The following is a 25,926-nucleotide window of genomic DNA, read 5'->3' on the forward strand; positions in this document are numbered from 1 at the left end:
TAAATATCAGCTTTATCAAATCCAAATTGAACTTCTATGTAAATTGAGTATTACCAACCAAAATCAGACTCCCTCTACTCCCAGACAGCATTTCACAAGACTGACCCTAACACACCACAGATCCAAAGGAGGTCAAGTCAAATCTTAAGCCTTGTAGTGCTGCCCAATTAGTATTTCTCCCACAGGGTGGAAAAAGATCTAAAAAGATTTCTTCTGGGCAGCTGTTCTCAACCCTGGTTGCACTTTAGAATCACTATGGGAGCTTTCAAAATATACAAAAGTTGGGCCCATCCCCAGACCAATTGAAACCTGATCTCTAGAGGTGGAGTCTGGGCATCAATAATTATTGATGCCCACTGAGCTCTTCTCTGTGACTCAGTTACCCAGCAAGGATGATGATTCTTTTGTGAAAATCCCTTCATGATAACTTGAGGTCAGTGAAGTAGGATTTTTACAGATGAAGAAATGGGCCCAAAGTGATTAAGTGACTTGCCCAGGTTCTCTTAAGGTAAATCGTGACAGAGCTGGAGCTATAATCCATTCATCTATTTTTAAAAAATAATTTTTTTTAATTGAATGCCTACTTCAGACCAGGCGCTGATTACTAATCCAATGTTCTTTGCTTCTCCCTGTCAGTTACCTTTTCTTGAACCAAAATGTAAGATGGATGTACGTTTGCTGGACATAAGATGGTATATTCAAGTGGAATACTGAATTGGCTGTATTGAAGCCAGCTTCAACTAAATTGGAGTACCTGCCGAATCATGGAGCACAAAAGCAGCAAAACAGATCAACGTGACTAGAAACATTCGTAAAAGGATGGCTTGGTCAAATATTTCAGGATAAAGCCACAAGGCAGGAGACAGCCTTTCCATGGGTGAGGAAAACCTCATCAAGTCGCTATACACTGCTTCTTTTGACCACAGGTAAACAAATGGCTAACATCCTAAGCAGCGGTGATGAACAAGTTGACATTACCACGAAAGATAAGAACATGTAGACATCTGCCTAGAAGAAAACACTATAGTTCATCCATAAACATAGATTCTCTTGCTAAGAAACAGTAAGAAAAGCTCAATTCAACTACACATTTTTATAAGCACTATGCATAATTTCTACCCCAGTTTCTTTTAGGTCTAGCTATAAGATTACATGATTATTTCATTGCTTAAATCTGAATAGTAATGCAATCTTAAGACCTCTGTAAATACATGGAAGACTTAAATGGAAAAGTAAACTTGGTCATGATGCCATGGAAACTCAAAGAAAAAATATTCTTAAAATGTTACTATGGGTATTTTCTTTCTATGAATAAAGACAGGATTTAATGTTGCTTTGGGTTTTTTTTAAGCTGAATTAAATAAAGATCTGTGAAATAAGTTTAACTTCTTGGAAATTAAGCTTATGTAACAGCTAGAAAGCTTCTACAATTTTAGAATTTTGTCATTATTTGTAATTTTAACCTGTTTGTAAACTCAACAATGATCTCTGAGTTTTTTCCTTACTTTGAGTCTACAATTATCTGTGTTCAAAACTCCTTTGCATTTTTGTAGCTCTCAAATATTTATAAGTTCTTGGCTTCACTCACCCCACCCTTTTTAATCACCTCTATTTGGGTCTTTTAATCTTTCCTCCTAAACCAGTGCACAAGCAGCCAGGGGCAGTGTTAGTGGAATAATGAGAACTTTGCCCCTGAATCTGCAATTAAAATTCTACCCTTTAGATTACTTCGAGGGGTTCGTTGTAGTGGATAAGTCAATAGGCAGCTTTGAAACAAACTATCTGTTTTTTATTTCTGCTGAGGGCAGCATCTCATAAAAGAAAGATGTGTGTAAATGACCAATGGATAAAAATGAATCAGATGATTGCTAGATACCTATGACAAGCTTTGGTATGACTGTAATTACATTTTTAACCCTGGCTGAAATTGAACAGTACCGCCTGCAGAGGGAGAAGGAGTTCAAGGCCAAGGAAGCTGCAGCTCTGGGATCCCACGGCAGTTGCAGCACTGAAGTGGAGAAGGACACTCAGGAGAAGATGACCATCCTTCAGACCTACTTCTGGCAGAACAAGGATGAAGTCCTGGATAACCTCACCAGGGAAGCCCGTACCACATCTTCTTTATCCATTCGGCTGTCGATGGGCATTTAGGTTGCTTCCATGACCTGGCTATTGCAAATAGTGCTGCAATGAACATTGGGGTGCATGTGTCTTTTTGAATTATGGTTTTCTCTGGGTATATGCCCAGTAGTGGGATTGCTGGGTCATATGGTAATTCTATTTTTAGTTTTTTAAGGAACCTCCGACTGTTCTCCATAGTGGCTGTATCAATTTACATTCCCACCAGCAGTGCAAGAGGGTTCCCTTTTCTCCACACCCTCTCCAACATTTGTGGTTTGTAGATTTTCTGATGATGCCCATTCTAATCGGTGTGAGGTGATACCTCATGGTAGTTTTGATTTGCATTTCTCTAATAATTAGTGATGTTGAGCAGCTTTTCATGTGCTTCTTGGCCATCTGTATGTCCTCTTTGGAGAAATGTCTATTTAGGTATTCTGCCCATTTTTGGATTGGGTTGTTTGTTTTTTAATATTGAGCTGCATGAGCTGTTTATATATTTTGGAAATTAATCCTTTGTCCATTGATTCATTTGTAAATAGTTTCTCCCATTCTGAGGGTTGTCTTTTCGTCTTGTTTATGGTTTCCTTTGCTGTGCAAAAGCTTTTAAGTTTCATTAGGTCCCATGTGTTTATTTTTGTTTTTATTTCCATTACTCTAGGAGGTGGATCACAAAAGATCTTGCTGTGATTTATGTCAAAGAGTGTTCTTCCTATGTTTTCCTCTAAGAGTTTTATAGTGTCTGGCCTTACATTTAGGTCTCTAATCCATTTGGAGTTTATTTTTGTGTATGGTGTTAAGGAGTGTTCTAATTTCATTCTTTTACATGTAGCTGTCCAGTTTCCCCAGCACCACTTATTGAAGAGACTGTCTTTTCTCCATTGTATATCCTTGCCTCCTTTGTCACAGATTAGTTGACCATAGGTGCGTGGGTTTATCTCTGGGCTTTCTATCCTGTTCCATTGATCTATAGTTCTGTTTCTGTGCCAGTAACATATTGTCTTGATTACTGTAGCTTTGTAGTATAGTCAGAAGTCAGGGAGCCTGATTCCTCCAGCTCTGTTTTTTTCCCTCAAGACTGCTTTGGCTATTCGGGGTCTTTTGTGTCTCCATACAAATTTTAAGATTTTCTGTTCTAGTTCTGTAAAAAAATGCCATTGGAAATTTGATAGGGATTGCATTGAATCTGTGGATTGCTTTGGGTATTATAGTCATTTCCACAGTATTGATTCTTCCAGTCCACGAACTTGGTATATCTCTCCATCTGTTGGTATCATCTTTAATTTCTTTCCACAGTGTCTTATAGTTTTCTGCATAGGTCTTTTGTCTCCCTAGGTAGGTTTATTCCTAGGTACTTTATTCTTTTTGTTGCAATGGTAAATGGGAGTGTTTCCTTAATTTCTCTTTCAGATTTTTCATCATTAGTGTATAGGAATGCAAGAGATTTCTGTGCATTAATTTTGTATCCTGCAGCTTTACCAAATTCATTGATTAGCTCTAGTAGTTTTCTGGTGACATCTTTAGGATTCTCTATGTATAGCATCACATCATCTGCAAACAGTGACAGTTTTACTTCTTCTTTTCTAATTTATATTCCTTTTATTTCTTTTTCTTCTCTGATTGCCATGGCTAGGACTTCCAAAACTATGTTGAATAATAGTGGTGAGAATGGACATCCTTGTCTTGTTCCTGATTTTAGAGGAAATGCTTTCAGTTTTTCACCATTGAGAATGATGTTGGCTGTGGGTTTGTCATATATGACCTTTATTATGTTGAGGTAGGTTCCCTCTATGCCCACTTTCTGGAGAGTTTTTATCATAAACGGGTGTTGAATTTTGGCAAAAGCTTTTTCTACATCTATTGAAATGATCATATGGTTTTTCTCCTTCAGTTTGTTAAAATGGTTTATCACATTGATTGATTTGCATATATTGAAGAATCCTTGCATCCCTGGGATAACTCCCACTTGATCATGGTATATGATCCTTTTAATGTGTTGTTGGATTCTGTTTGCTACTATTTTGTTGAGGATTTTTGTATCTATGTTCATCAGTGATATTGGTCTATAATTTTCTTTTCTTGTGATATATTTTTCTGGTTGTGGTATCAGGGTGATGGTGGCCTCGTAGAATGAGTTTGGGAGTGTTCCTTCCTTTGCATTTTTTTGGAAGAGTTTGAGAAAAATGGGTGTTAGCTCTTCTCTAAATGTTTGATAGAATTCACCTGTGAAGCCATCTGGTCCTGAACTATTGTTTGTTGAGAGATTTTTAATCAAAGTTTCAATTTCATTACTTCTGATTGATCTGTTCATATTTTCTATTTCTTCTTGGTTCAGTCTTGAAAGGTAATACTTTTCTAAGAATTTTTCCATTTCTTCCAACTTGTCCATTTTATTGGCATAGAGTTGTTTGTAGTAGTCTCTTAGGATGCTTTGTATTTCTGTGGTGTCTGTTGTAACTTCTGTTTCATTTCTAATTTTATTGATTTGAGTCCTCTCCCTCTTTTTCTTGATCAGTCTGGCTAATGGTTTATCAATTTTGTTATCTTCTCAAAGAACCAGCTTTTAGTTTTATTGATCGTTGCTATTCTTTTCTTTGTTTTTATTTCACTTTTTTGTGCTCTGATCTTTATGATTTCTTTCCTTCTGCTCACTTTGGGTTTTGTTTGTTCTTCTTTCTCTAGTTCCTTTAGGTAAGGTTAGATTGTTTATTTGAGATTTTTCTTGTTTCTTGAGGTAAGCTTGTATATCTATAAACTTCCCTCTTAGAACTGCTTTTGCTGCATCCCATAGGTTTTGGATCATCGTGTTTTCATTGTCTCCAGGTATTTTTTGATTTCCTCTTTGATTTCTTCAGTGATCTCTTGATTATTTAGTAACGTATTGTTTAGCCTTCATGTGGTTATGTTTTTTACAGTTTTTTCCCTGTAATTGATTTCTAATCTCATAGTGTTGTAGTCAGAAAAGATGCTTGGTCCGATTTCAATTTTCTTAAATTTACTGAGGCTTGATTTGTGACACAAGATGTGATCTATCCTGGAGAATGTTCCACGTGCACTTGAGAAGAAAGTGTAATCTGCTGTTTTTGGATGGAATGTCCTATAAATATCAGTTAAATCTGTGTGGTCTATTGTGTCATTTAAAGCTTGTGTTTCCTTATTAATTTTCTGTTTGGATGATATGTCCATTGGTGTAAGTGAGGTGTTAAAGTCACCCACTATTACTGTGTTACTGTTGATTTCCTCTTTTATAGTTGCTAGCAGTTGCCTTATGTATTGAGGTGCTCCTATGTTGGATGCATATATATTTATAATTCTTATATCTTCTTCTTGGATTGATCCCTTGATCATTATGTAGTGTCATTCCTTGTCTCTTGTAATATTCTTTACTTTAAAGTCTACTTTATCTGATATGAGTATTGCTACTCCAGCTTTCTTTTGATTTCCATTTGCATGGAATATATTTTTCCATCCCCTCACTTTCAGTCTGTATGTGTCCCTAGATCTGAAGTGGGTCTCTTGTAGACAGCATATATATGGGTCTTGTTTTTGTATCCATTCAGCAAGCCTGTGTCTTTTGGTTGGAGCATTTAATCCATTCATGTTTAAGGTAATTATCGATATGTTCCTATTCCCATTTTCTTAATTGTTATGGGTTTGTTTTTGTAGATCCTTTTCTTCTCTTGTGTTTCCCACTTAGAGAAGTTCCTTTTAACATTTGTTGTAGAGTTGGTTTGGTGGTGCTGAATTCTCTTAGCTTTTGCTTGTCTGTAAAGCTTTTGATTTCTCCATCATATCTGAATGAGATTCTTGCTGGGTAGAGTAATCTTGGTTGTAGGTTCTTCCCTTTCATCACTTTAAGTATATCATGCCACTCCTTTCTGGCTTGTAGAGTTTCTGCTGAGAAATCAGCTGTTAACCTTATGGGAGTTCCCTTGTATGTTATTTGTCATTTTTCCCTTGTTGTTTTCAATAATTGATCTTTGTCTTTAATTTTTGCCAATTTGATTACTATGTGTCTTGGTGTGTTTCTCCTTGGGTTTGTCCTGTATGGGAGTCTCTGCACTTCCTGGACTTGGGTGGCTATTTCCTTTCCCATGTTAGGGAAATTTTGACTATAATCTCTTCAAATATTTTCTTGGGTCCTTTCTCTCTCTCTTCTCCTTCTGGGACCCCAAAATGCGAATGTTGTTGCATTTAATGTTGTCCCAGAAGTCTCTTAGGCTGTCTTCATTTCTTTTCATTCTTTTTTCTTTATTCCGTTCTGCAGCAGTGAATTCCACCATTCTGTCTTCCAGGTCACTTATCCATTCTTCTGCCTCAGTTATTCTGCTATTGATTCCTTCTAGTCTATTTTTCATTTCAGTTATTGTGTTGTTCATCTCTGTTTGTTTGTTCTTGAATTCTTCTAGATCTTTGTTAAACTTTGCTTGCAACTTCTCAACCTTTGCCTCCGTTCTTTTTCCAAGGTCCTGGATCATCTTCACTATCATTATTCTGAATTCTTTTTCCTGAAGGTTGCCTATCTCCACTTCATTTAGTTGTTTTTCTGGGGTTTTATCTTGTTCCTTCATCTGGTACATAGCGCTCTGCCTTTTCATCTCGTCTATCTTTCTGTGAATGTGGTTTTTGTTCCACAGGCTGCAGGATTGTAGTTCTTCTTGCTTCTGCTGTCTGTCCTCTGGTGGATGAGGCTATCTAAGAAGCTTATGCAATTTTCCTGATGGAGGGACTGTTGGTGGGTAGAGCTGGCTGTTGCTTTGGTGGGCAGTGCTCAGTAAAACTTGAATCCACTTGTCTGCTGATGGGTGGGGCTGGGTTCCCTCCCTGTTGGTTGTTTGGCCTGAGGCGACCCAACACTGGAGCCTACCCGGGCTCCCTGGTGGGGCTAATGGTGGACTCTCTGACGGCTCACGCCAAGGAGTACCTCCCAGAACCTCTGCTGCCAGTGTCCTCGTCCCCACAGTGAGAGACAGCCACCCCCTGCCTCCTCAGGAGACCCTCTAACACCAGTAGGTAGGTCTGATTCAGTCTCCTATGGGGTCACTGCTCCTTCCCCTGGGTCCTGATGCGCACACTACTTTGTGTGTCCCCTCCTAGAATGCAGTCTCTGTTTCCCCCAGTCCTGTCGAAGTCCTGCAGTCAAGTCCCACTAGCCTTCAAAGTCTGATTCTTTAGGAATTCCTACTCCCACTGCCGGACCCCCAAATTGGGATGCCTTACGTGTGGCTCAGAACCTTCATTCCAGTGGGTGGACTTCTGTGGTATAAATGTTCTCCAGTTTGTGAGTCACCCACGCAGCAGTTATGGGATTTGATTTTCTTGTGGTTGCCCCCCTCCTACCGTCTCATTGTGGCTTCTCCTTTGTCTTTGGATGTGGGGTATCTTTCTTTGGTGAGTTCGAATGTCTTCCTGTCGATGATTGTTCAGCAGTTAGTTGTGATTCTGGTGTTCTCACAGGAGGGGGTGAGAGCACATCCTTCTACTCCGCTATCTTGAACCAATCTTGGTAGGATTTTTTTTTCACTAATTTATTATTTTAATGTCTGGATGTCAGAACATGAGACCAGGTTGGCAGGGCTGGAATCTCCGGGAGAGAGTCCATTTCCTTGCCTTTTCTCACTTCTAGAGGTTGCCTGTGATGCCACATCACTCTGACCTCTCCTTTCATCCTCACATTGTCTTCTCTCACCAGTATCCAATTGATAGCATCATATTGTTTCTAGTTTTTTGTTGCTATTGTTTTTTTCTTTTTGTTACTGCTGTCTTTGCTATTACAAATAATGCTGCAGTAACCATCCTTGTATATATAATGTGTCATACATTAGCTACTATATCTTTAGTCTCAATTCCTAACTGTGGAATTCCAGAATCAAAGAGCATATGCATGTAACTGGTTTATTTAAAAGACTCTCTTCTTTGTAGAGTCTAAACGTGAAATGGTTTTGCTTCTCAAACCATCATTTTCAACTGTGTTATTTTGAATACCCTTCAGGCTTTTAAGGCATCTTGAGCAGATTCCATAACTTTCCAGTCCATTTAAAACTTCAAAGTTGATTCAAAGCTCTCCGTTTTCCTTGAGATACTTTGTAGGGCTCCTTCAATGAGAGAAGCAGAGGAAGAATGGTGGTGACTCCATTCTTGGTGGGTGACTCACAAACTGGTGTGTTGATGATAGTATTGCCAGTTTTGCTTCCTTCCAGAAGCCCTAGGGAGGTATTTGACCCCATCTTAAGGTAATCAGTTGATGGCTGTCTTAAAAATGTATATATATATATAGATATAGTTTTTCTTATCTAGTGTCTAATAGTGTAAGCTTACAGTTTTAAATGCAATTTAGGAAGAGAAAAAGTCCCTCTCAATTTCTTGTTACATGCATTTAGCTACTTACAAATTACTCTCCAAAAAGGTTATATTGATCTACACTACAGTCAATAGCAAATGGGAATGCCTGTTTACCAAACCCTCCCTAATACTCCCTTCAACATCTTTGAAGACCAAAACTCTTGGTAGAACCAAACTTCTCAGTTTACTTTGTCTTCTGCAGGAGCAGGAAGAAAAAGAAATCGGAGTGGGAATACACAGCCCCAATTCCCCTGCTATCATATGAGTATTTGCTGTGTAGATGTTGGACTATTTTATGTGGATATACTTGACCTCTAATAATTAGCTACAGAGTAATGTCTTGCCTCTGTCAGCCCTGAGAACAGGTACTAACAGAAGGCAGTGGATCTGTTGTGAATACTGAGCCTGGAGGGTAGAGGAGAAGCTAGCACCCCTTGAGGCTAATGTTTAGTTGCCTAGGGAGAGACCCCCATGGGGGTTGTATTTTTTAAAATTTAACTGGCCTTTTTCCCCAAGTCCTGGGAATCCACCTCCAAATCCTTGAAATTTTCAGAGTGATAAAAGTGTCTTTGTTATTTGTGGTTGGCTCCCCAGATCATACCTGATAGTTTATGCTAATGAACACCAATTTGCAGCTGGTGTTTGTAGTAAAGACAGTCTTATGGGGGACTGTACCCTTAACCTGTGAGGTTTGCACTAACTCTAGGTAGTTGGTGTCAGAACTCCGTACACCGAGGGAGAATCTCTAGGCAAAACTAGGAACTGTGAGGTCTAACAACCCTCACCCTTGCAGAGAATCTACTTCCATGACAAAAAGAGTTAAGAAAATTAATTTCTATTTATGTTCATTACTAAAGAGTCAAACAGCTCTGTGGCCTAGCAAAGAGATTATCTGCCTAGAATGTCTTCTTTTATCTCTGCTCTAAACACTTGGCCCAGGGGGCTACTTCTACAGGCCAAGCAAAGAGAATAGTAGGTTCATCAGGGATCATAAGTTATTGAACTATGTGTCCCTCTCTGAGAACCTACAGTGGTGCTTCCCTATGATAGATACTTAAAATAATAATAGTGTTGGTAATAATAATTTAGTGAAACAGGAAGGTCCACCTCTGGTAGCCAGAGGGCTTGAGAATCATCCATCTAATGGGTTAAAAAGAAATAGGGGGGCTTCCCTGGTGGTGCAGTGGTTGAGAGTCTGCCTGCCGATGCAGGGGACACGGGTTCGTGCCCTGGTCTGGGAGGATCCCACGTGCCGCGGAGCGGCTGGGCCCGTGAGCCATGGCCGCTGAGCCTGCGCGTCCGGAGCCTGTGCTCGGCAACGGGAGAGGCCACAGCAGTGAGAGGCCCGCGTACCGCAAAAAAAAAAAAAAAAAAAAAAAAAAAGAAATAGGGGCTTCTCTGGTGGTCCACTGGCTAGACTCCACACTTGCACGGCAGATGGCATGGGTTCAATCCCTGGTCGGGGAACTAAGATACCACATGCCACACAGCTTGGCCAAAAGATAAAAAATAAATTAAAAAAAAAAAAAAAAGGAATAGACCAGGCCAAAACAATGAAGACTGAAAGGAGATGTGATAAAATGTTTATGAAATCATGAAGGCTGTGGATGAGATAATCAAACAATGCTTACTCTCCATTATAACCAGACAATGCTTACTCTCCATTACATTTCAAAGTATTTAAAGCTTGAAGCAGAAAAATTGAAAGCATGAAGTATACACAGTGGGAAATGGAATGAGAGAATCCATTACTCAGTGAAATAGTGCAAGCTAAAAATATCTATAAGGTTTAGAGGAAACTTAAGAGGGACAAACCAAAATAGATTATTTCTTTTATTTCTTATTTTTTAACTTAATTTTTATTTTATATTGGGCTATAGTTGATTTACAATGCTGTGTTAGTTTCAGGTGTACAGCAAAGTGATTCAGTTATACATATACATATACATATATCCATTCTTTTTCAGATTCTTTTCCCATGTAGGTTATTACAGAATACTGAATAGAGTTCATAGGGAGGAACTCTACAACAGTAGATACTTGTTGATTGTCTGTTTTATTTTTTTTAAACATCTTTATTGGAGTATAATTGTTTTACTATGGTGTGTTAGTTTCTGCTTATATCCCCATATCTCCTCCCTCTTGCATCTCCCTCCAACCCTCCCTATCCCACCCCTCTAGGTTGTCACAAAGCACGGAACTGATCTCCCTGTGCTATGTGGCTGCTTCCCACTAGCCATCTGTTTTACATTTGGTAGTGTATATATGTCCTTGCCACTCTCTCACTTCGTCCCAGCTTACCCTTCCCCCTCCCCATGTCCTCAAGTCCATTCTCTACATCTGTGTCTTTATTCCTGTCCTGCCCCTACGTTCTTCTTAAGAAAAATTAAAATTTAGGAAATTTATCATAACTTTCTAAGGTCACGGAGCAGAGCCAAGCATTCACACAACATGTGCTTAGAATTCACTCCAAAAGTAGAGCCCTCTGCTGAGTGGACAATGGAGATGACTCAGTCTCATCTCCCAAAAGGAGTGGACCCATTACATCAGATCCTGGTTCAGCCTGCTTAGGATTCTTGGCCTCATTCCATTGCCCAGTCATGCTGGAACTCTTTGTCCTGCCCTCAGATGTCAGTTTATACACCCCAAAAGAAATCATTTCAGTCTTCTCTACTGGGTCCCTGACAAACTACCATTTCTACTGGCACTCTCGCATACTCTGGTGGGAAGGAATACTGGACAAGTTTCGGCAGTTTGTCATTATTTATTGAAGAGTCCAGCTCCAGGCCAAAATCGTATGTGTGATAGTTTAGAACTGATCATTGAAAATTACAGGGCTTTACCTGGCAGGCCTCACGGGGCGAAGCTGCCCTCCCCACACCAGACTTGATGCACTGCCAATCCATTGCAATTTTCTGGAGGGGTTGTGGTCAAGGACTCAGCCTTCCTTCTGCCTAATCCAACCAGCCATGGTCATACACATATCTACATTCCTAACCCAGATGTCTCCATTCAGAGTCCTCCTTGTTGGGGGCCTTGGCTGAAGCACTTTTCTCTACTTCGAGTCAGTACCTTTGCACTACTAGCCCTTCTCTCTCTCTCCTTCCCCCTGGCTCACAGATCCACAAAAAGGCAGGGACATTTTGTTCAGAGCTTCTTGACAGTGAGATGATTGCCCCTGTGTGTACTGCATTCACCTGAAAAGTTTTCAAAATATGTACATTAAGAGCCTAAATGCCCAGCAGTAAGGACTGTGCAAATACATTTTGGCCCATTTATAAGCTAGAACACTGTGCAGATGTTAAAAGTGGTAATGCAGATAAATGAAAGCATGCTTATCATAGGTAGTTCAAAGCAGCATATACTCTATTTGCATTTGTGTAAAGAAAAAGTATGCAGACAAAACAGTTACCAGTGGTTACCTCCACATCATTACCAATGGTTACCTCTGGGTGATGAGGTTATGCATGTTTGATTTTCTTGCCTATCTATATTTTTCTAATCTAGAATGACTATGTATTATTTCTGTAGTGTACATACTCCTTGAATGAGCAATTCTATACCTAAGAATTCATCTTAAGAGTATAATTTTAAGCTGCGTGCAAAGATTTAGCTAAAGTAATGTTTAAAGCAAAGCTGGGTTTTTTTTTGTTTTTTTTTTTTGTTTTTTTTGGCACGCGGGCCTCTCACTGTTGTGGTCTCTCCCGTTGCGGAGCACAGGCTCCGGACGCGCAGGCTCAGCGGCCACGGCTCACAGGCCTAGCCGCTCCGCGGCATGTGGGATCTTCCCGGACCGGGGCACGAACCCGTGTCCCCTGCATCGGCAGGCGGACTCTCAACCACTGCGCCACCAGGGAAGCTCCTAAAGCAAAGTTTTTTATAATCAAACAATCCAGTGAAGATCTAGAAATCACTCAATTTCTAATGTTAGGAGATCGGAAAAATAAAATTTAATACATCCATAAATTATATTAGGCAGCTAAATTAAATATTTAATGACCTGAAAAGAGGATCATAATATATTAATAGGTTTTTTAAAAAAAGCAGGTTACACAACACTGTATTTCCATAACCTTTGACTCAGAAATCCTACTTCCAGGAAACACTAGCACAAAGAAACAGTGTAAATATCTTTTTTTTTTTTTTTTTTTTGTGGTACACGGGCCTCTCACTGCTGTGGCCTCTCCCATTGCGGAGCACAGGCTCCGGACGTGCAGGCTCAGCGGCCATGGCTCACGGGCCCAGCCGCTCCGTGGCATGTGGGATCTTCCCAGACCGGGGCACGAACCCGCATCCCCTGCATCAGCAGGCAGACTCTCAACCACTGCGCCACCAGGGAAGCCCCGTGTAAATATCTTGATTGTGTCATTTCAGTGAAAAAGTAGAAGCTACACAAATTTTATCAATGGAGAATGCTAAAACAAATAATGGCACATTCATATAATGGACTACAGTACTGAGCAACTGTTAAAAACAATGAAATAAATTCTTGTGAGCTAACATGAAAAATGTCATGATATATTCTTAAGTGAAGATATATCTGTATGGAGGAATTATGAAATACATTCTAAATTTTATATTTCCATACTGTTTCTGTAACCTTACCACAAGCACCTATCATCATTCTACTTCTGTCTCTATGAACTTGACTATGCTAGATCCTGCATATAAGTAAAATCACACAATATTTGTCATTTTGTAACTGGCTTATTTCCCTTAGCATAATATTTTCATCCATGTTGTAGCATGTATCAGACTTTTATTCTTTTATAAGGCTGAATAATATTCTGTTGTATGTGTATACAATATTTTGTTTATCCATTCATCTGCTGATGGACATTTAGGTTGCTTCCACATTTTGCCTCATGTGAATAATGCTAGTATGAACACGAATATACAAATACCTGTTCGAGTTCCTGATTTCAATTCATTTGGACATATACACAGAATTGCAATTGCTGGATCATATAGTAATTCTACATTTCATTCTCATCATCTAGGGTTTCTTTCTGAGGTAATAAAATTATTCTAAAATTGACTATGATGATATGATGGTTGTACAGATCTGTGGATATACTAAAAACTACCGAACTGTAAAGCTTGAATGGGTAAATTGTATGTTATGTGAATTAATAAATTTGTTTTTTAAAAAAGCAAAAAAGACATTTGCCTAAGAGCACTAAGGATGAGCCCTTCTCAACTTCTATCCCCAAGAAGTGCTGGACAACCAGAAAGCTTCTCAGCCTCAAAGGACTGGCAGCTTGCGTCAGCTGTGTTGGATTCTGGACATCTAGTTTCAAGGAGTCTTATTATGCTTATTAAAACTCTCCCTCTGGCTATGTGGGGCCACAGTGCATTAAACATTTGGTGACAAAAGTAGTTTGCAGAATGTCCATTTTATTAATTTAATTATTCTTAATATAGTGTTTACTTCTGTTTCCCACAGGTGTTCCTCTCTGTATCTTGTTCCTGCCTGTTCCACAGAACTGACTGTTTGACAAGTAACGCCTAGGAGACAGGTTCCCTGCTAAGACTTATAATGGCAACCCTTTCCAATGGCCACCCATCATCCCAGCAAGCACCAACAAAAGATGTCTATTACCTTTTAAAGGCTTACTGGAGATTGAAAAGTTAACCTAAGAGTCATTTAGGGGCATGACTATAACATGAAAAAAAAAAAACTAAAAATAATCTACTAATTACTGTGACTCAGTCCCTCTGGTTCACACAAGACCAGTATCCACAAATATAAGGACCAGAAATCTTCCCACTTGCTTTATAGGAAATCATTCAAGTTGTGTTCCTGAAACAGTTCTTACCTGTTGTGTTATTGGAATTCTGGAGAGCATCTGCCCTTCTTTTTCAATAATGATGCTGTTGCTGGTTTTATTTCTTGGGATAGATTTCTGACATCAGCATCATCTTTAAGTTTTTTAGGTATGAATATTTACTTCATCTCTCTGAGCTTCTTTATTCATTTTAAAAATGAGAATGTTGAACTAGCACATTTCTAAAGTCATTGCCAGTTTTGATATTCTATAACTGTGTACCAAGTAAATTGTAGAGGAAAGTATTTATTTGGGGGACATCTTCCTCCTCTTAAGACATTTAGAGCCTCTATTGGGAGCCTTTCTTTCTACCTGGAGCCACTGACACTTAACCATTAGGCTCTAATGCCTCTGATTAGGCCAGAAATCAAGAAACCACACAATCTAGTTCCAATTACCTGTCTAGTTATCTTCCATTGCTTTGCTCAAATATCCCTCCAGTTTTAACAAAAATGGACTGCTTGCCTTGATTCCTGCCTCTGAGTTCGTGCTCATGTTATTTCCTCTACCTGGCATATCTTCTCCCATCTCTGCTCTTTGAAATCTTATCCTTCTTAAATGAGGTCAAATTCCCTTTTCTCTGTGAAGATTGCTCTGTGTGGTCTTTGAAAGCAGAAACCATAACATATCTGTATCCTTAGTACCTATCACAAAACTTTAAACCAGAAAATGAATCCAAAATATTTTATGATGATATTCTCATTTGAATTGTTATTATTTGTTTATGTCTTAGATCTACAGTACTACAAAACTACAAATTTCTTAAAGGGCAGGGACCATGTACATAATCCTTTGAATTCCTCATAGCTCCTAGCAATATATTGTACAAAATGAACACCAATAATTGGAGTGCTAGAAGGAGAATCATATCCCTTTTGCCTCTGAGTTCTGAAAAATAGAAATATAAATCCAGGAACCAGACTATAATTCAAATATCAGCTTTTTTTTTTTTTTTTTTGGCTGTGCTGTGCAGCTTGTGGGATCTTAGTTTCCCAACCAGAGATCGAACCCAGGCCCTCGGCAGTGAACGTGTGGAGCCCTAACCACTGGACCGCCAGGAAATTCCCCAAATATCAGCTTTTTATGGTAATGTTAGATTGGAGAACACAGCCTGGATTAGAAATCAAAATGTGTTTCACACTCCTTCCTCCCAAACTGAACTGAACCACCCAAGCACAGGCAGAACTTGTACAAACACAGGCCATCTAAAGAAGCAGGGTCTGTTCTAGTTAGTCTACCATATGAAGAAGAACGTATACCTCCTGTGAGCAGGATCATTCCACAGAAAGTCAAAGAAGGACTTGGCTATGTAAATGCAAAGATCCTTTTACTAAAATAATCACACAAATCATCGTATTTCCCGTAAGAAACAAGTGGGAGGTGAAAGAGCAAAGGATTGACACTTTCTCCTTAACACTTCTGAGAGAGCAGAACTATGTTTTGGACCAAGGCAAGAAGTTACAGAAAGGGAGAGGCTGTAATCTCCTACACTTGATAGGTAGTTGTTGAAAAAATAATAACAAAAGTATGCATGGGGCTTCCCTGGTGGTGCAGTGGTTGAGAGTCCACCTGCCGATGCAGAGGACATGGGTTCATGCCCCAGTCCGCGAAGATCCCACATACCGCAGAGTGGCTGGGCCCATGAGCCATGGCTGCTAAGCCTGCATGTCCAGAGCCCATGCTCTGCAACGGGAGAGGCCACAAGAGCGAGAGGCCTGCATACTGCAAAAAAAAAAAAGTATGCATGCCATTCTGATAATAGTCCATTTTTAGAATGTACCATTCACAAACCAGCCACAGCCCTCTACATGGTAGTGCAAATTGGAGCCAACCCTTGGAGGTCAATTTGAGGTCAGGCAGGGAGCATCTTAGGGAACTGAGCTGGATGCTGAGTCTTAATTCTTTTTTTTTTTTTTTCTGAGTCGTAATTCTTGATGCTACTAGTTGGTTAAAGTGTGGGAAGCCTGGAAATTCTGGTGGCTTTCAAGTCAATTTCAAGGTAAAAATTCTGGGACCTTATTTTAAATTCCTTGTGGAACAAAATTAAAAGGGAGTCAAGATGAGGAGCTGAGAGGGTGAAGTATGGAGGGTATCTTTTTCTTAAGAAGGATTAGCATGAACGACAGGAAGGGGAACCTTTAGGGGCTTAACTTGGTCAGAGTTCCAGTGCTAACTTTAATCCATTTTGGATTTACTAGACAAAATTTTCAAGTCAGCTATTATAAATATGTTCAAAGAATTAAAAGAAATCACACATAAAGATTTAAAAAAAAGAATGAGGATGATGTCTCACAAAACCTAGAATATCAATAAGGAGACAGAAGTTATTAAAATAAAAGAACCAAGTTAAAATTCTGAAGTTGAAAATTACAAATGAAATAACAAATTAGAGGGGCTTAACAGCAGATTTAATAGGTAGAAGAAAGAGTCAGCACACTTGAAGATAAGTCACTTGAGATAATGCAATCTGAAGAACAGAAAGAAGAAAAGAGAAAAATGAAGAAAGCCTCAAAGACTTGTGTGACACCATCAAGTGTACCAACATAAGCATAATGGGAGTTCCAGAAGGAGAGGAGAGGGAGAAAAAGGGCAAAAAAAATATTTGAAGAAATGATGGCTTAAAACTTCCCAAATCTGATGAAAAGAATTAACCTACACGTCCAAGAGGATCAACACACTGTAAGTAGGATAAACACAAAGAGATCCATACCTGGACACATCATAGTCAAACTTTAGAAAACCAAAGATAGAATCTTTAAAGCAGAAAGAGAAAAATGGCTCTTCACATCCAAGGGATCCTCAATAAAAATTAACAGCTGACTTTTCATCAGAAACTATGGAGACCAGAAGGAAGTGGGATAACATATTCAAAGTAATAAAAGGAAAAAACTGTCAACCAAAAATTCTATATCCAGCAAAACTGTCCTTAAAAGTGAAGGAGAAATTCAATCATTCCAAGAAAACAAAAACTGAAAGAGTTTGTGGTTAGCAGATCTGACCTCAACAAATGCTAAAAGAAGTCCTTCAGGCTATAATAAAAGGACACTAGACAGTAGCTCAAATCCACACGGAGAAATAAAGAGCACTGGTAAACATACTACACAAATAAAAACAAAAGACAGTATAAATATATTTTTGTTTGTAACTCTCTTTTCCTATTTGATTTTTAAATAAACTGCATGAAAAAAGTAATTAATTTTAAAACTGTGTTGATGAGCTTATAGTACAAAAAGGATACAAATAACTTGTGTGAAAATAATATCACAAAAGTGGGAATGGAGCTATACTGGAGGAAAACTTTGTATGCTATTGAAATTAAGTTGGTCTTACTCCAAATTAGATTATTTTAAGCACAGATGTTAACTACAATGCCAGGGCACCCACTAAGAAAATTACTGAATACATACAATTGAAAGAAGCAAGGCAAATCTGAGGATTTTAGTGGCTGGGATTAAGGACAGTTATTTTAAGAGAGTGTCAATCTAAAATTCAAGATTCAAAAAATAAATAAAATAAAAAATAAAATTCAAGATTCAAATTCCTGGGACATAGAGTCTATCTGTTCTAGTGTGGGTCATGCCCACTATTATGTTCAAAAGAGTGGGGTTGCAAGATTGGCAGACCTCTAGAATTACATGGGAGGCATTTTCCCAAATAAGTAGGTTTGGGCAAAAATAAATAAATAAGTGGTGACCACTAAATGAGTTAACATTTTGTTAACCATAATTTTAGTGAATCAAAATGGTCTATTTAATGTGACTCTGCCAGATAATAATATATAGCAAATTTATATTATACTATAAACAGAAGTATATTTGTGAATGGGGCAATGTGATTAATAGTGACTGAGTATGGGATTACAGAGTAGGATGGTATGTCAAATTTTTTAAATACTGAAATAGAAGATTGGTTTCCCAAGGAAGTTTGAAACAGCAAAATCTATTTTAGTTTCCTAAGTGCTATGTTGACTTGTTATAAGACATGTGATATTAACTTGACACCAACTGGAATTAGTTGTAGTCGGTTTTTAAATTCCAAACAAAGTTAAAAGGTAAATGAGAGATTGGGGAAAGTACAATACTTGCAAAACATACAACATATTAACATACAACATATACAGGATTACTATCTATAATATACAAGAAATTCTTACACTTTGAAAAGACCAGTAACTCAAAAAGAAAAGTGAACTAAGTATATGATTAAGCAATTTACAGAACAGAAAATCCAAAAGGGGAAAGAAAGAGAAAACATGAACAGCTTCACTAGTAGTCAGTAAAATAAAAATTAAAGGAACAACAAATTATCACTATTCACTTACCAGAATGGCTAAATTACGCAAACTACATTGTTACAGTCTTTAAGAAGGCAATCTATTAACATTTTAAATAGACCAATCTCATACCTGGGAATCAGTCCCTCAGAAATTAAAGTACCAGGGCATTTGGATATACACAGAAGGATGTTTATTGAAATGTTGGTGGCAGTGACAATTTTTTTAAAAAGAATTTGAATGTCATGAATAGGGAAACTTGAATAAATTTTGGTACATCCATACTGTGGAACATTATGCAGTCTCTAAAATAAAAGAACGAATCAGAGCTATACCAGTTGAACTGGAAGGATTTATATAACATTGTTTAATGAGAAAAGCAAGAAGCAGAGAAATGTTTACAGTATAATTACTTTGTAAAATATATAGATAGATATCAATATATATGGTTATATTAGCATGCTTAACTTTTTAAATAGTTGAGAATAAGGGAGAGTAGTGAGGGGAGAAAACTAAAACAGAGGGTGTCCTAAACATAGCATACATGAAATCATTCCATTTGTGCATATATGGTGGAGGGACATATGCATAAAGATATTCATGAAAATACGATCATCAAAACATTAACAGTGGTTATTTCAGTGTGTTGCGGGTTAACTTCCTTCCTTATACATTTAAGTATTTGAATTTTTACAACAAGCACAGTTTATATACAACCAAAGAATGGTTATTTATTTTAAAACGTGTGTGGCCAATCGCCATGGGGGATGAAGTTGAGTCAGAAACACCTCCTGCCTTGCAAGCTCTGACAGTGGGGAGACAAGAAGACAACGGCCAGCTGTAGCATACAGACCAACTTAGTGAGTGCTGTAACAGAAGCACAGAGTGCTGGGAAAGGGAATTATTTGATCTCCCAGATCTGACTGGGAAGATCTGGAAGAACTTCGTTAAAGGAGAAGGCAGTCGGGTCTTGAAGGCTTGGGAGCAATTCAGCAGGTAAAGAAGGGGATAACGAGAAATCCAGGATAAGGGAACAGAGTGACCAAAACACACAGGGGCATTAAACAACCAGGGTATATTCAAAGAATGGCAATTGGTGCAACTCAGTATAACTGGAACACAGGTGTTGAGTGGACCGAAGGTTGGAAAGGTAAGCTGGTTTCCAATTGGGAAAGTAGTTTGGACTGTATTCCAATTGCAGAGGGGGTTTACTGCAGGTCTGTGGCACAGGAGGGGAGGTATGTTTTGCTTATTTTGTCAGGAGAGCAACATTCTTAGTTCTGTTTTGGGAGTGGGGAGAGACAGGAGGCAAGGAAACTTAAAATGATTCGGGCCAAGGTAATCAAAGTCTAACAGGAGCAGCAATATGGGAATGCAGAGGAGGGGAAAGGTTCCAGAAACATTTCTGAGGTAAATAGGGCAGGCCTTGGTGGAAGATGGAAAACCTTCTGCGCCTGGCCAACTGAGGGCTTGGGGATACTTCAATTTGAGAAAAAGAACACTGGGACTGAAGGTGGGGACCACGTTGGAAGAAAAATTCCAATATCTTGCAGAATATGGTGAGAATAATGGGCTAAAAAGCAAGGAGAAATTCTGAGGAAAAATAAAAGCCCCACAGAGATGGGAAGGACAAATCCTCAATCTGAACCACGGAAGTGAAGCCCTGGTTCTGGTCTCTTAAGTCAGCTGTCCTAAGGAGAAGATAAACCCACGTGCCTTCTTAACTAAAGCAGCCCCCAAGGAGGAGGATCAAATTGGTTCCGTTCACTGTCCGCATGTTCCAAATGAAAGGGCCTGGCCGTATCGAATGAGAGATCTGGGAAGAGTCCTGGATAAAATCTCGGACATAATTCCTGCTCCTGGGAAATAGAGCCTAAGCGTCCTCCTCCCCGCTCCGCCGCGGAGTCCCCAGGGGAAGCCCCGCTCACACGCAGCCCGGCGCGGCGCACGAGTCCGCGCGGCCCCGAGCCGTACGGGGCCACACGGGGCCGACCCGCCCTCCCGGCCACAGCGCCGGGTCCGGCGAGGCGCGCGGGGCGGTGCCAGGGGAGGGGCAGGAGGCCCGGCCCCGCCCTAGCCGGCCAGGGGCGGCCCCGAAGGCACTGTGCACCCAGTGCGGATCTCAGGGCCCGGCGCCGCCGTCCCACCGCCTCAGCGCCCGCCTCCCGGCTCCAGGCTCGGAGATGGGCGCGGCGCCCTTTGGTGCTGCCCCCGCCCCTCCCCGTCCCTTCCGGCCCCGCGAACCCGCGAGAGACCCGGGCACCCCGGGCGTCCCGCCGCCGGCCGCGGGCTTGGCGCTCCTCGGCGGTCCGGGACCTGGTGAGGTGAGCAGCGCGCCCTGGAGGATCCCAAATTCGGGAGTTTGCAGGACCTCTCTGTGGACACGATATATCCACAAAACATTAAACACTTAAATTCTAAAGTGGAAAGGGGGAAAGGGCGTTCTCTCCTCTCCAGAATCTGGGCAGCTTCTTTGGAAACGGTAAAGAAACTATCTTAGAAATTGGAGGCGAGCCGGGGTCCCTGACCAGGGATGCCCGTGGCAGCTTCCTGAGAAGAGAAGGGTTACTGGTATTTGTCGGGAAGAGGGGCTACGGCTGTTTGTTTTGTTAAACGAACGACAGTCTGCTGAATCGGAGGGATCCGGGAACAGCGTGTAGACCTCCCAGAGCCTCCTCACCGAGCTTGTCCCCAAACCTGCCTGGTGGCGGAGGGCGGGGGCACGTGCACCCCAGGGTGCCGGGTGGCGGATAGGGTGGACTCCCTCACGGGCACTGTGAGGTCCTGAACAGAGAAAGTTTTATTGTACTGCGGTCTGTCGAGCTGCCTTGTTCTGGGCAGAGGAGAGTCGCCCGGGAGCTGCCGCATCCTTGTAGCTGTCTCCGAAACTAGAGGCCACTTGTTAGAACTTGGATGGTGTATGTCTAGTTGTACGTGCTACACTGCGGAATATGAACCGTGAGGTTTTTCTTTAAAATTGAGATTTGTTGTTAACATTTTCGAATAGGAATCTGTGGGGGAGAGACGTCATTACTTGCTCTCTTACTCTTCCCTTTGTTGGTTTCCCAGGTACATGCGTGCATGAATAATAGGCAAATTATGTCCTAGCCTATAATGAAATGTCTTTGCTGGTGTAGTCCTTTAACCAGGATATGGAGGGCAACATTAAATTATCGCACCCCTAAGTGAAAGATTTTCAGGTGGGGATTAAAAGCTGGGAAATTTGTTGATATAATTGTATGAGGCAGCAAGGCCTGCAAAGGAAAACTAATTTTTCTCCACCAATGGCTAAATGCAGCATAGAAGGCCTCCCTGCAGGCTGGGTAGCAGCCAGCCTTGCAAAACAGTAGCTTCTTCCCCTGCTGCAGTTGTAGCAAATGTGTAAATGGCTAAATAAATGGAGATAAATGGCTGAGGAAGTGGTTGTACATAGTGTAAGGCAGTTTGAGTCTGGAGAAGAAAATGCCTTGGCAGCCTTTGCTTGAGTTAGGGATCTCTTGGGAGGGGACTGGTGCCTCTCTGGTCCCCATTTTGCCAACCTAATTCCACTTCAGGGCCACCACTGTCTCTGGAGTGCTCCCTGTATTCCCCTTTCTCTTACCCCTCCAGCTTTTAGCTTTTCCCTGTTCCCCAGTAAAGGCTAGTAATGAGCTTGGCAGAGGCAGAGTTATGGTGACCTGGGGATAGAGAACTTCCAAGTCTGGTGAAAGCAGAGTTGTGGCCTAGGGGAGACTCGGGGTGGGTGGGGTGAAGCAACTTCCAGCCTAGACTTGCAGCCTAGAAGGCTCTCAAAAGAGTGGGAGGGTAATGATGGAGGGAAAGAGATTCTCTGGGGAGGACAGTAGGTGCTAGAGAGTTTGTTTCCTGCTGAGGGTTTTACTATTTCCTTTTTGTTGTTTGACCATAAGGGCATTTCCAGATGGAGTTGGGAGAGTATAGAACTTCTTTGAAAAGTCCCTCCTTTTCCCAAATTTGTATTTCTTTCAACTCCTTTGTAGGTTTTCAGAGAGTAAGTGAGGGCAGGGAGAGAGAGAAGAAAGAAGCACTGAGGCTCTGCCTTTCCACAGAGACAATGGAACGTGGACTGACTTGGGCCCAGAAGGTGGATTTGAAAGTTGAAACGAATGTTCCACATTTAGTTAAAAATCAGAGCCTTTATTTTGCAGAAAGGCATTGAGAACCATAACACTTACCTTTAGTTACTGATGAGCTTTGCCTGATAAAGGATCTAAGTTCCTACCTCTCTTTTTTTTCTCCAGCATTTTATTGTGAAAAATTTCAGACGTACAGAACTCGAATCAGAAGGTGGTTAAGAAATAGATGAGTGAAAGATATTGACATTTCGGGGTGGGGGGAGGATCTTATTCTTCTGACTCTTCCCTAAGAATCCTAGGCACATCTCTTCATTGCTTCCTTTTTCCCATTCTTAAAACATCAGTTGGATGATCTCACTCCCCTGCTTAACACCCTCCAATGGAATAAAATCCCTCACACTTGGAAGAAAATCCAACTCTCTACCAGGACTTAGCAAAGCCCTATGTGATCTGTCCTCTTTGCCCTTCTATTCTGTCACTCTCCCCTCACTTTACTGTCTTCCTTGCTTTTCTTTGCCTGAACACTCTTCCCTCAAATACTGGCAGTGCTTCTTTCCTCAGTTCATTTAGGGTTCTTTTCAAATGTGACCTCCTGCATCAGGTCTTCCTTGACCACCTGATCCCAAACTTCACTTTGTCACTCCCTGTCCTCTGACCCTGCTTTAGCTTTCTTCACTGTACTTACCATTACCCAGCATTAAATAGTATATCTGTTTCTTTATTAATCATCCATATAGCCCCCACTCAAATGTAAGCTTCAGTAAGGACACGAAATTTTTTGTTTTATTCATGGCTATGTTCCTGTTTGGCATATTGTAGGCAATTAATAAATAATTGTTGAACTAATTAGATAATTAAATGACACAGACAAGACATTGCCTGCCATAAGGGTTACAGAACCCTTGGTAAAATATTAGAAGTCCTTGTAAGTAATTCAGGTTAATCAATATTTTATAGGTAGATGGTGATCCTAGAGATCAGTGGCCACTCTTATCTCCACAGTGCTTTGAAGCTGAATCCTGTGTTAGAAGCTGGGCTAGTTTTGACAAACCCTTATCCCAAACAAGATATAAAAAATTTCAATCCTAGAAATTTACCCCTTGCCCCTTTCTAGTTACTCCCAATCCCCAGAAGCAACTTTTGTTATGATTTCTTTTATCATAGATTAGTCTTGCTGGTTCCTGAACATATAAACGCATTCACACAGTATGTACTTTTGTGTCTGGCTTCTTTTTGCTTGGCACAATGTCTGTGAGATTCAGCCATGTGGTTGAGTATAAAAGTTGTTTATTTTTATTTCAAGATAGTATTCCACAATATGAATATCTACCTTCTATTTATCCATTCTCTTATTGATGGACACTTGGGTTGTTTCCAGTTTGGAGCTACTTTGAATAAAGCTGCCATGAACATTCTTATAGAGTCTGCCTCATTTTGGCTTCTATGTACTTCTTTGAAAATCTTTGTGCCACCAGTGCTGAGAGAAGTATGGCAAGGTTATGGTGGCTATGACCGATGTGGCAGCCTGCCTGCAGCCCAACAGTGCCCTTCCTAGACAGCCCCACTGGGTGCTGACTTCCACTGCAGAGGGAAAGCACTTGGAAAAGGAGTGCGCAGGCAAACTGGGGAGCCCTCCGGTGCACTTTCAGTGTTTCTAGATCCTTAAAAGAGACTGTAGAACGCCTGCCGCTATTGCTGTTGTATTCACCTCCTCCTCTCAGCTCCCCATCCCAGTACAAGTTGACTCTAATTAGCCATCGAGCATTCTGTTCTCGAGGGGTTTAAATATTTATGAGTAAGAGTCTTGTTCAGAGCCTGATAAAATATTTATGTGTTTCCATGGGGCATTGGTTTCCATCTAGACTTCTCAAGGTGTTTTTTTTGGAGACACTTGTCATAATCATGAGCTGCTCAGACAGAGACAGATGATACAGCCAGAGAACATTGGTAATACTGAACCCACCTTGCTTTCTAGGGATGGGGACAAATGAGGCTTCAGAAGAATGAGCATTAATAATATCTGGATCGGGAGAAAGACTGACAACAATGACTTGGGAAAAGCAGGGCCTGTTAATGGAGTGCCCCTGAGGGTGTGAGTCCAGAGGGGATGGTGGAAAAGAGCTTGTCAGCGTGAGGAGGGATTAATTAAGATGGAATGCATTCGTTCCAAATAGAAGAATAAAGAAATCAGCCTTTAAAGGGCACAGTTCCTTTGACAGCAATGTAGACAAGGCCTGTATAAGGCAGCTGTGCTGAGTGCTATAATTATCACACCTGCTATGAAAATATGGGAGAAGGAGTGGAGACTAGCCAGAGTTTCCAGGGGTGGGGGGGCCGGGGGAGAAAACTAGCTATTTCAGGAGGAGTTGTTATTTTCATCCAAGGAAGAAGTGCCTTTTGAGTCAAGTTTTGAAGGAGGTGTGGCTCTCTGACTGGCAGCTGTGGTGTGGAAGGGCATTTCCAGACAGACAGAGTAACTTAAGCAGACATTTGAGTCAGGGCCAAAGTGCTGGTGTGGCTTTGAGTGAGGTGAAGACGGGGGTCAGGGAGGGGTAGGGCAGGTTGCAGTAAGAGGTAGAGAAGGAGAGCTAAAGGCCAATGGTAAAGGACACAGGGGCCTGGACTTTAGTCTGTTCGTTGTAGGGAGCCATGTAACTTTTGATTGGGTCGGATTTTGAGCAATTCTTGGGGCAGTGCCTCCAGCCCAAGCAAGGCCTTGAGGTCTGTTTATGTCCAAGGCATTTCCAGAATATTCTCCTGTGTCCAATCCAGTCTAGAGACTTTGTACAATCTACTCTAAGGGATGTAAACAAGAGAAGGTCAGATTCATTCAGTATACTCCTGGGATTAACCAGAGACAGATCTCACCCATCACACAAATACTCAGAATGCTCCAAGTCAAACTGAATTCATGGGCTGTATGCTGCATCCTCTGATCTCTTTCATGGCCACTTTGCCTCAATGGGAGGGAATTGAGAGGGTCTAAGTACCCCTTTAACACCTGAACCTATATCTGGGTCAGTATACTTCAGGCTGGGTTGCCAAGCAACAGAGGACCAAGCGATGAGGCCGGCAGACCATCTCTGCAAGATTAAGGCCTACTTCAACCCAGTTCCTGGGCTGTGACTAGAGAGGCAACTGGCAGTAGAGGGTTGAGGCCATGCAGATTGACAAACCATAGACAGGACTGCTCGGCCACCTTCCACATGTGTTCTCCCGTCAGATCACAGATTCCTATTCAAAAGTGCCTCAGGATGTTTATTTTTAATCC

General features: G+C 40.8%; 1 protein-coding gene across 3 annotated transcripts in view; it reads left to right on the forward strand.

Annotated features, from left to right (window-relative positions):
• The first annotated feature begins 20,790 nt into the window (after positions 1 to 20,790).
• GPR156 (G protein-coupled receptor 156) overlaps positions 20,791 to 25,926 on the forward strand; it is a 94,390-nt gene continuing 89,254 nt past the window's right edge. For all 3 annotated transcript variants that reach the window (XM_032631654.1, XM_032631656.1, XM_032631655.1), the window contains exon 1: positions 20,791 to 20,885. The gene's annotated coding sequence lies outside the window, so the exon portion shown is untranslated. The remainder of the gene's footprint in view (positions 20,886 to 25,926) is intronic.

The sequence above is a fragment of the Phocoena sinus genome, chromosome 4 (assembly GCF_008692025.1).
Source record: "Phocoena sinus isolate mPhoSin1 chromosome 4, mPhoSin1.pri, whole genome shotgun sequence".
Taxonomy (NCBI): Eukaryota; Metazoa; Chordata; class Mammalia; order Artiodactyla; family Phocoenidae; genus Phocoena; species Phocoena sinus.